Here is a 12,402-nt window from a genome sequence, read left to right as displayed (position 1 = left end):
CTGAAAAGCACAGTAGAGGCCATAACCTCAGCTGGTGTAACTCAATGTACTTCAAAAAAATTAGTAGAGAAGTGAATCACCATAGCAGAATAAGAACCTATATATTCATAGAAGAAGTGGCAAAGATAACCCTTGTCAGAAAACACTACTCAAAGCTAAAGGTCTAAGTAGACCACATTCTGTGAACAGAGCTGTTATTACTATATGATGCCTGCAGTAAAGGCAGGCAATGTATAGGCTGGGTTAATTTTAAATACAAGTTAGGCAAGAAACATTTGGTAACTATGATACAGATGGCAACAAGCCTAAAAAAGACAGGATCATGTTTATATTTTCCTCCACAGCAGTATTTTTGGAATGACAATGGCTAAATCAGAACAAATAGTTAAGTGGAACATGCTCAGCTGGATATACATCTGATCACATTTCAAACCTTGCCAGTTTTGCCTGGGATATAATTATCTCAGGCTATGGAGAATTACTGAAGGAATCTTACTTATCAGAGGCAACTGGTGTTTTTAAAGGATGGGAATTCCCCATCAGTCTATTGGCAAAAGGACACCAAAGGTTAAGATTGCCTCAGACAACATAACACTGAATTTTAGCTTTCTTGCTTTGAGGTGAGATACTAAATCTCCATTTCTCCCTGTTTCAAACCAGCCCCGCTCAGCTTGTTCTGGAACTGATCCTGAGCAATTTTGCTGTTGAGAAACCTTGAGAGACACAATAAGTGAGGTTGATTTTTAAAATTTGAATCAAAAAACTTTCATAAAATTGGACAAATTCTGCTCCAAGAGGAGTAAACACGAGGAAAAACATTCTTTCTGGCTGGTATCATGCAGGCCAAGAATACTGCTAAATCTGTGCTTTAATCTGACATTTTATGCAACCATCTATAATTAAAAGCAGAGTTTTCACCCAATATGTATCTTATGCAAGCAACATATGTTTTGTGCAACTGAGCTTAACTGTTCCTATCCACTGAAGGAACAACTTCATCCCTGGAGAGCTGAGACTGGACTGTTTCCTTAGGATGCTGCCGTGCTTCAGGAAGCCAAGCTCAGCATTGCCATTGCCAGGGTCATGCACCCTTGTTTTTACTTGTGAACTTCCACAGGACTCCACAGATTGGAGCCTACTGAGACTGTGACTCCCATTTAAGCAGGACCATTTAACTGCTGCTGAGACTTCACTCAACACCAGGAAAATTGCATCCAGAAGTGATTTTTCTTCAGGAGTTGCCTAAAGGCAAAGCCCAATAGCAGAGCCAGCTCCTCAGATGCAGTGCCGGGTTGCTGCAATCCATTTTGCACATTCATATGTGAGCAGCCTTGTTTGAATCATTTCAGAATACTGCACTTTAATACACTGGAGTAATGATAAATGGTAGGGAGTGCTCTATTTTCTGTTTCAATAAGGCTAAGGAATAAATTGATAGCAAAAAAAAAAAAAAATCACACTGTTTAATCAAAAGTTTTAATAGCTTTGAAAAGATGTTTATTCACAAACCAGAGTTCCAGCCTTCCCAAAGATCAATGAAGCCTGCATGGGTGCATTATTTCTTTGAGGACTAGGACAGCCAGAAAGTGTTACAGGAGCATTATGGTTATTGGTGTTTAATGGAAGCCAACAATTTTTAAACCAGCTAAACCAATAGCCTTGGTTTGCAGCTACATAGGCTAAAATGAAGCAAAATGAGGCACTATATATGCCTCAAGGCTTGAAGATTTTTTTCAACAGAGTAGTGAAGTAACATGCACAGTTTTCTTCAAACAGAATGAAGAACAAAAGAGAAATGCAGGAAAATTCCAACACTACTGTTTGCAAACACCAACTTCTCCAGGAAAAAGTATTTATTTTTTTTCACATAATTTTGAACCAGCTCTTCTCAAATGCTTAGAAATCTCTTTTTAGAGCCAAGCAGAGACTTGGCACCAACTTGAATTCTGTGCTGCAACATTGGGAAACAGAGTGCAGTATGGTAATATAATAATACCAAACTTTCTTTTTCTCTTATTATTTTCTCCTTGGTTTGCTTTGCCCAGAAATGTCCTAGAGATTTTTTTGCTTTTTCTCTAGAATATTGATCTGTTGCTAATCTGATCTGTGAACTAGCATATTCTCCAACAAATGTGTCATCACCTGTCACTGCAAAGCCCACAAGATGAAGTGCTAATAAGAAGTCTGATGAGCAGCAAAAATACATTGACTGTTTATTTATATGTAAACATTTTAGAAACCACACAACTAGTCACACAATGTGTCACCAGCTTTATTTTATTACATCCTATTTATGTAGTACTTTGTTCAAGTCTTTTTTTTGGAGTGAGCCTGGACATACACACATACATACATACATGAGTATGCTGCCTTCTGTGCACAAGAGTCTTGTTCTGGAAATTCTCCTATTAACCTTCCACAGTGAGAAATGTGCTCAGGATTGTTCAATGGCACAGAAATTCTAAGGAAGCCTCATTCTGCATTTATTTCTCTCCTGGTGGAGACTGGGCTGTTGGTGGCTCTGCAGTAATACGAATTGCTGCAGTGCAAGATGTGATTGGTAAACCTGTGTAAACTTCTTTGCTTAGCAATAGGAAAAACTCTTTCTGACCATTTAGAGAAAAACATTAGAACTGGTTGTTTGAAATCCCACTTATCACATATTTGTGTGCTCCCAATTTTGACAGAAAACCCTGTTTTAAATATTGAAAATATAAATATTGAGTAGAACAAGATTTTCTATTAAAGTGGACAGTAGGGTTGGGGATGTTTTGAGACAGGCTCTTAAGGAGTTGATCTATAACCAGTGTTCTTCCCTACAGACATCAATACCAGGAGGATAATGAATACTCTTTGTTCTCCAAAGTTGAAAACACTGCCTTCAACAACAACAGCATTGTTTTAGCTGTCATAAGGCCTCTGGCAAGCTATGTGGGAGGAGCGAATACATTTTTGTAGGCCAACTGACATAACTGGGAGAAAAACAAACAAGCAAACAAGAGTTTTTTGCAGTTTCTGCAGTTTGCAAGAACCTGTCCATTGGGTTGCCCTTCCCCCCCCCACCCCCTTTTTCTTTTTCTCAGCTATATCCACAAGTCTAAGAAAAGACAGCACCTTTCCACTTCTATAAGAGGCACGTTAGCTGAGGAAAATGCAAATGTGCTTGAGGACTTGGATAAAATTAAGTTCTTTATTAATTCAAAAGATCTTTATTTAATTCAAAACCAATCAACCAGAAATCCTGCGTGAACTGCAGTGTTTTTTCCTGGTAGATAGAAATGATCTGGAAGAGTGTCCTGCATTCCCCTTTATATAAGTTTTGCACTTGATTTGCTCAATACCATACCTGTAACCAGCACTGGGACACCTTAGCAGATGTTCCCAACGCTGGCACATGTTGGGTGAGAGAAAACAGTTTTAGCAGCTGGGTATATTAGGGGATCACATAAAACACAGGTTTTATTTCTAAAATTATTCCTAAAATTCTGTCACAGAGTGTCTCTTAAGATTTCCATCTGTTTCCCCAATGTCTTCCTTGGGACAGCTGCAAAACAAGAGGGAAAGGTGAACTCCCGACTCTCACACCATGTAGCAAGCCACAGAAATTTGTCTCTGAGCAAACAAGCCACTCTGTTGTCAGCTGCTTCTAAAGAGCTTGCAGATGCACAAATCTTCATGCTGAATTCAATGAGCAAAATGGAAGCACTTCAGAATGTCACATATTTCTAAAGCTAGACTTTGCTGGCCAGCTGGTTAATACATACTCCATTAGGATATGATGTCTGACACCAAGCCCTTTAGTTGTAATGAGTGGCCAAGCATTCAGATACTCTGAGCCCTTAATCCACATCCAAGTCATGGAAATAAATTAAGTTTTCCCCTGGAGACAGTCCTAGAAAACATGATACAAGAACAATGTTCTTGCTTTAAATGTGCACTTTAGCAAGCTGCATGAGTTTTAGAGGAGTTCTTCAGGTCTTGGTCTCACAGATACATGGATAAAAGGTATAATTTGTGTATTTAGAAAACCATGCCCTCAAAATATGCAAACCTCCATTTCCAAACACACTTCCTCTCACTATGTGTTTGGCATGAATGAGAAAGAAAACTAATTTTGCAGAGCTTGGATTTGCATATATCTGCAGGGCACCCCTCCAGCCCTTAGACTCTACTGGGGTTTGTCATTTTTCTGTATTGATCCAAAGGACAGGGTCCTGGGCTTGGCTTCATTACCCCAGGCTGCCCTACATTTTCAAAATTAATTGCTTTTATTATTTTAAAGAAAGATCCTTTAATTTCTGTCTCTCGCCTTCTTCCTAAACAGGTAATTCTAAACTTGGGATTTTCATCAAGAAGATGCTAGAAGAGCCTTGCTCTTTAGGAAAGGTTTTTAATCCCCTCATCTTACAAAATAATATGAATAATATAGCTCTAAATATCCTCATTAAGGCCAGATTTATAAAGTCTCAATCAGATTTTTGCTTGAGGTTTTATCAATCTGGTCTCACTACAGATACTTGGAACTGGAACACAAATAAGTTTGAAACTTTGGGGAATTAAAAGAAAATAAAGCTATAAAAACTGTACACAAAATATTCCTTCCACTGCAGCTGAAATGAGAGATCATATATATATTTTGTATGGCCCTTGTCTTACTTGTCTATGTGGTGTCTAAATTACAGCTGCTGGGAAAAGCAGATTAAGAGAATAAACATAAAACCTTCATTTTCTTTTACTCTTTCCTTTCTTTTCTTCCCAGGTGACCTTTAGCAAGGTATATTTGTCTAAAAGTTGAGTAACATTCCTGTATTTCACCTGGAGTTTCTCAGCTTTTATTGATATCAAGAACCCTAGCAGACAGTCTCCCATCCATACTACTCACGTCTAAGAATGATAAGGTCCCAAGAAGAGGCTGGCATCAAGCAACAAGGGCTTACATTTACAGTGCTTGACTCTATTTCAAGGAATTATAATGGTAACAGCTCACAAGAAATTCCTATTTCCTTAATGATAAGGTAGAAACAGATGTATCTAAACTGTATCTAAAACAAGTTAGATATGTCTGCAGAGCATTTTTAAATGCACAATGCCTGCTTGCAAACTGTTTCTCTGTAAATTATTCGTAGAAGCAAGGGATATAATACTAGCATTACAACCACTTGAGTTAACCTCTGGTTCAAAAACACAGTTTTTAAGTTAAGGGACTGATATTTTAGAAGGAATTTAGATTTTTAAGATCTTGTTTGGTGAGAAGGGTACCTCCAAGATGGGGAGGGAGGTGTGTCTTCACGCAACTGAAGAACATTTTTGTGTTGAGGCTGAAAGGTAAAGCATATCACAAGTTCACTTTTAGAAACTTGCTAATCTGACCCTATTCACTGGCAAACAACTAAATATCATGTGAAAGAAAGCTGAGGGAAGATTAATCTACAGCAACATTCTAGAAATTAATGGGAGAGCAAGGAACTTGGAGAAAAATATCAGAAAACATGGTTCAGTACATGTCATTTTGCTTTCACAAGATACCACTCACCCTGCCAGCTATGTATTCACATACAGGGCAACAATTATGCATATTCAGGTGGACTAATTGGTCCACTATCAGCTTTCCAGAGGATGGCAAAACTAACACGATCACAATAGGCCTTTTGAACACACACACAGAGGCTTCTCACTTCTGCCTCCATGGCTTTATGGTATACTAACATGCTTTTACAAGGACACAACACAGAAATACAAGTCTTTCCCTGGCCCTAGTATGTCCTAGTAAGATTATGACTGCTCTTCCCTAGCCCTGCTTTACTGCCCTTGCAGTGCAGCAACAACATTTTTAATATTGCACTCTCTAATACTACAGGAAAACAAATCATATTGGCCTTTCCAGGCTGAAAGCCAGGAGTGCTGCTACCTCTAAGGTAGAAGAGGAGTTCATACAGATGCTGCTTTGTCTTTCTATGTACTGATGAAAGAACATGACCTTTTCAAAATTCATTGAGGATGATAATTAAAATTAGATTCTCTTTGTTATCTACAAAGCCTTGAAGCTCTAATAATTTCAGTGCTATTCTTGATCTACTTAGCCCTCATAGCCAATGCTGAAATAAACTTGTGCAAACCCAAACCCTCCTATCAGTATCTTTTTCTCTGGTATGATGCCCCAGGCAAAATTGAAATAGGAACAAGAACCTTTAAATTCAATGGTCTTAATATTCTCAAATTATCATGGATTTGTTTCCCTTATGCTCTGTGGGGATGCTGGCAGTTAAAAACACTTTTGCAAGAGGACCTTCATTGTGGAACTAGATGAGCTTTAAGGTCCCTTCCAATCCAATCTATGAAACAAGAACATCTCCTTTAATTTTAGTGGAATTATATTAAACTAATGAAGGTAAGGATCTGACCTTCTACACTTTCAAGAGAAGTATGCAAGGGACAACTTAATTTATATAGCCTCCTCCTTTCTTCACTGTATCTTCCCTGCATTTTGAAAGACATAGACAGCTGGTTTAAACACCTTCCTGTGGAAGCATGCAGACCATGGACCTTATTTATAATTTGCTGCCTGAAAAAAAAAAAAATCTTTCCTCTTTTGAGCTGGTGAGGGTCAGGTGGGGAAGAGCCAAGCATTGGGCAGGCTGTGGAGTGGCATTGTGGCAGTGGCTGATTAACCCAGCAGCCACCACAGTGTTTGGCACCTTTTCTACCCTGACCATTGGGAACCATCCTCCCAGCTGGAGCTGAGCCAGTGGTGGGATGTCTCCTACCAATTCAATCCCCATGCCACAGAGCCCTCAGGCTGCAGGTGGTGAGGCAGAAACCCTCTGGCCAGACTGGGCGACTGATTGCCTCATCAGAAGAATAAGCATCCTAACAGCCCTCTGCCCCAGCTCAGCTTTGCCCCTAGATTGCCTTTCAGGCAGGAAACAGCATCAACTGTGTTATGCAAGATGGAAAGTAAGTTACAAGGGTATAGGTGACTGAATGGCATCCCCTTCTCCCTCCTCAGCAGCTGCATGAATGAATGGATATCACCATGCAGAGCATCATCTCCAGGTAGTCATCTTACCTCAGTCTTTCCCAACCCTTCTTTCCATATTTGCAGAGACCTCAGGGCCTCTCCCATATCCAGTTTAACAATTTTCTGGAGTTTATTGACTTCTCCAGTTATTACTGTAAGCCCTTTCTTCAAACTGGGTCCTCCTTTGCCCACCCCAGCTACTCCTTTCTTCCTGCGAGCACAGGGAGCAGATACCCACCACAGCAGTGATGGGAATTTCAGATTCCCAGCCCAGCCTTGCTCCTCTGCCCAACCTTTTTTCTCCAGTAGGAAATGAAGTGTGTATATATATATATATATAAATGCACAATGTCTGAGAGACAGGTGGATAATTTGCCACTGAAAGACATGGAGAACCACCCTGAGTGTAGCTGTCAGGTGCAGGGATGCACTGAGAGCTTGGCTGATTCCTTGCCCTGAGGTATTGGCCTCAGACAAAAGCAACTCAGCAGGCTCTGATGTGACATATAACATGCAGTAATTAAGTGCTTCTGCATCCTGGCAGTGATAAGTAATGATTTAATTACTCTGCCTTCATTTTTTACAAGGTTCCAGTTTTAGGCCAGTAAGAAAACAGAAGGCAAAATAGGCATGAAGCTTTTATACCTATACTGGAATGGCACCCAACCATGGTAAGCACCTTCTGACCCTCTCCCACCCAGTCTCCAACAAGCCAGTGGATAGCTTCCCCAGAATCTTGTTGCCACCCAAGCCCATCTGTATATGCACTAACTCACAATGTAGGGTCTATGAATTCCTGTTTTCCTACCAGCAAGACCTAGCTGAGCCAAATGTTGCTGCACCCATGCAGGTGCTCATACTCATGCATAGAGACAGGAGGCTTCAATAGATGAAGTCCTCGTGTCATCAACTGATGTAGTTTTCCCCAAAGGGTGGGTGAGATCTGGTGTTTCAAATCAACTTAATCAGAAAGAGGTTCATCAGGCCTGCAATGAGGAATGCCATCTGCTCATTCCCCAGATCTTCAGCCATACCATGCAATGCCTTTCACAGGAATCTTCTCAGTCTGTCCTGAAAAGCTGGTTCTCAACCCAACACCTACAGCAGCATGAGCACACTCATCGGACACCTAATATTGCGCTCACGTAACGCGAGCAGTCAGCACCCATATGCCTGGAGCAGCTCAAGCTGACTGCCATACCTACAGTCATCACCATGCCTTGTCAAAACAAATCTACTGCCATCAGAAGGAAAAGCATTTTGACACTGATTAAAGACTTGCCTGGAGGACTTTCCAAATGTGAAGCCTATTTAATCATTGCATTTCTGTGGGTTTTCAGGAAAAGCAGCTCAGCTCGGAATGACTCACTCTTCTCAGCCCAAACCATTTGTTCTCTGTGCTAAGTACGATATCTATTTACTGAGGAAAGCAGGGGCCAGGCATGAAAAATGTGTGCCGGGTCTCCTCAGGTCCACAATTATCTACTGTAGTGTTTTTAATTGAGGTAGTTTCCATGAAAGACCTTTCCTCCACCCCCCTCAGGAGAGCCTGAAAAATTAGAGCTTGTTCCTTTCACAACAACTTTTTGGTTCCCTCCACACTGGTGCTCACAGAAGACATAACGGGGCAGAACAGCAGGAATTGTGGAAAAACACTGGAATAGAATTGGCTGGGTTGGAAGGGACCTCAGAGATCATCAAGTCCAACGCTTGAACCACTGTTGCAGTTGCTAGACCATGGCACTGAGTGCCACATCCAGTCTCTTTTTAAATATCTCCAGGGACGGAGAATCCACTACTTCCTTGGGCAGCCCATTCCAATGCCTGATCACCCTCTCCGTAAAGAAATTCCTTCTAATATCCAACCTAAGCTTTCCCTGGCACAACTTAAGACCATGCCCTCTTGTCTTGTTGAAAGTCGTCTGGGAAAAGAGACCAACCCCCACCTGGCTACACCCTCCTTTCAGGGAGTTGTAGAGAGTGATGAGGTCTCCTCTGAGCCTCCTCTTCTCCAGGCTGAACAGCCCCAGCTCCCTCAGCCTCTCCTCATAGGGTCTGTGCTCAAGTCCCTTCACCAGCCTGGTTAAATACAAGCATTTAAGCAATAATGATGGTTATATTCCAGAAGCCTGCTGACTCCAACAATTTCACTATGAAGTAACTTCATAGGTGATGCTGGCTAAAAAGCGTCCTATTTCAGGAAGCTAGTAACATTCGGGTTAAATTTTTTTTTTTTTTTTTTTTTTTTACACAGAAGAAGCCTGCCCTCAGACACACACACTTACAGATTCCAGAGAGATCTATGTACCGCCAAATACAAAAGAGACACCTGTCTTTTAATATTAAACAATATTAAAACAATTCTAATTGCTGTTTGACACCAGCATAAGGAAAGGACTGTTCCTCATTAGCATTCCAGCAAGGGTGCACCTCTACAGAGCTGTGTGATGCCATCATTTAGATGTTAAACCCATGTTAACCCCTTAAATACAAAAGCAACTGCCAGAACAGTCACTCGGTTCACCCTGTATCAATAACACATTTATTACCATGGCAACAGCAAAACTCCTGTTTTACACACAGCCCAGAGTGCAGTCATGGATTTGGGAAGAAAGTCTGCTAACAAAGAAAGCAAAATTTCAGGTTCAGCCGGGAATTCTGGTACATCACATTGTGAGAACCCAAGATAGAAATTGATTTTCCTTTATTATCTAAAAATTAAATCTTTTCAGCATTACAATTTACATCTCGTACGATGCTTCCAACAACAGTTTCAGGGCTTCAGTTTTTGAGGAAAAATAAATGGTTCGAAATACTGCAGAGCTTGTCTTTTGAAAGAATACCTTTATACATTACCCAGTCCTTCCAAACAGATAATCTTTTTTCTATTTCAGAATAAAATACAGTAAATTCCACTTTGTTGATTTATTGACCAGCCATTTTTTAAAAAAAGCTTATCTATAGAGATTATATATAATTTTCGTTCTTAAAAAACCCTAGTATATTAATCAGTTCATGAATCTTGTAGAAACCATGACAAAAAACCAAATCTATGCCTACCCATGCATATATTTTCCAGTGAGGTCTACCATTCACAGCAAAACAAAATCATTTCTGGTAAGGGAAAAGGCTTGCTGAAGATTCAATATGAAGAGCTATGAAGGTTACTCAGCCACAAAGGTACTATTAAACAACAGAAGATTAAAGAGAAAAGGGGAAATTCTAGCATTTTGAGTACACCTGCAACGTCCTTAGACACCTCCTTGAAAATGAAAATTAGTTATGCTGGTGTTTTTCAGTTTATAGAACTGCAGTTTGATGTCCCCCAAATAGCACGTGTCATCCAGTAGAAAAGTAGCCAAGAAACTGGCTTACACAGATGATTTGGCTTCATCAACATGTAAGGGTGCCCTGTCAGAAAAGAAAAAAAAATCCAACAACAACAAAAAAAGCCCAACAAAAAAGCAGCTCCTGATGATTTTAATAGACAAGCTGAGATCCTGAACTGTGGTGTGTGTGTCTGCTGGCAGTAGGTAACCCAGTCACTTCAAGTGGGTTCACAGATGTCATCCTACAGCAGTTTTCCTTCTTCCACACATTGTTTAGAAAACAACACGGCTGCCAGCCCTGAGATGGTGCTCTGAGCAAACTGCTCCCAGGGTGGCATTCCCCAAGTAATCCCTTCCCAAAGGACTTGTCTTCATTGACTGGAGGAAAGGAATGAGAAGAGGTTGCATGGTCTGTAATAGCAACCAGACCTGTAGCTTCTGAAACTGGACAGCAAAAAGCTCTGCTGGTTATCCCTTTTATAGCCTCATTAAGAATATGAAACCCGGTATCTACTTAAGAATCTGAAATTTCTCTAGCATTACCTTAATTCAACAACAGCTCCCCTCCTTTGCCCCTAAATTTAATTAACAGAGAAATATTACTAGAGAGCTTATTTGCTGCATTCACAATTTTTTTTTCAGCTAACTTGATACGCCTCAGTATTCTCTGTTGCCAAGAACTCCATTTGTCAGAGACTTTGCTGAAAGTGAATGTTAATCTGGCTTAGGTACAGAAATAAAAAATTGGTAAGCCATGAAATGCAGTGTTGAGCACAAAGCTAATCCTCAAAGGAAACAAGAATAGCTTGTGCTAGGACTCTTTTTTTTTTTTTCACTCCCTTTTGTCCAGCTTTGATTTATGAAGATGATTTGAAAGTTCTGGAGTCTGTTTTTCCTTTCCAGTTCTTTCCTTTATTTTTTATATTAAAACTTTCAGAGTGTATCTGAAAGACCATGGTCTCACAGCCACACTTACGTAAGGAAAATGTATAGTTTTTATTATATTCCTAATTATTTTTATGCAGCTATGCAGTCAGGCATGCAAACAGACCTCAGTGCAATTGAGGGTTAGCTAACACCTTAAATTTCAATTGCCTTTTAAATACTAGTACTGTCAGGTCAAATACTGCCACTCTTAGGGCAGTTGTGTTTTAAAAGACCTATTTTTCCTAATTAGGAGGGAGCTGTGAAAAACATGTAGTGATCACAAACTCTTGGATGAAGAGGCAGAATTGTGAAGGATAAAGATATCTAAACAGACTTTTCAACATATGGAATTTTTTTTGTTGTGTGTCTCCCTCCCCCATCTCAATGCCCAGTTTAATCTGCCACTAACAGGTTTTGGAGACTGTTGCATGTTTATGAAATCTGCTTGCAGACTGCCCCACCAAACCAACAGGATGCCCACAAAGTGCCTTTGAAACCTCACAGCAGCATTGAGAACAATGCAGATGTTTGACCTCCCCAATACTTGACTGCTTCTCAAGTTTCCCTGTAGCAGGGAAAGCTTAAAACCATCTCATTTTTCATTCTGGAGCTTTATTGGATTTAACAGCTGTATCCAGACACACAACCATCTCAAGAAACCTCCTCCAAGGGGCACAACTATCTCCTAGGAGAAAAACACAGCCAAACACACTGTCATGCCAAGAACCTACTCATTAACAAGCAGAGAAGAGGAAAACAGATCCAGGGACACTAGCCACATTTTGCTCATGCCACAGACAGGACAGTTCCTTCTAAGTGGAAAGGCATTATATCATCCATCTAACCATTTTTCTTTCTAGAAAATAATGTTGCTTTTTGAGAGCCAGAAGGAAATCAAAAGGTTCATCACGAAGGTCTGTAAAAGCTTTTATATGGTAACAGATGGATTTGACTAAGGATCTCAGAAGGAGGATGAGCTGTGCCAGTGTCACCACTATAATCTGTCGTGTGCAGCTGGTGCTGGGACCAGGGGACCATTGTGAAAGGCTGAGGATGGAGGTGTACTTGGCTTGGAAGCAGCATGAATCATGGCTTCAAAGCCACAAAACAACTTTTCATGATAAAATA

The sequence above is a fragment of the Calypte anna genome, chromosome 2 (assembly GCF_003957555.1).
Source record: "Calypte anna isolate BGI_N300 chromosome 2, bCalAnn1_v1.p, whole genome shotgun sequence".
Classification (NCBI taxonomy): domain Eukaryota; kingdom Metazoa; phylum Chordata; class Aves; order Apodiformes; family Trochilidae; genus Calypte; species Calypte anna.
Note: the sequence above shows the minus strand (reverse complement) of the source record.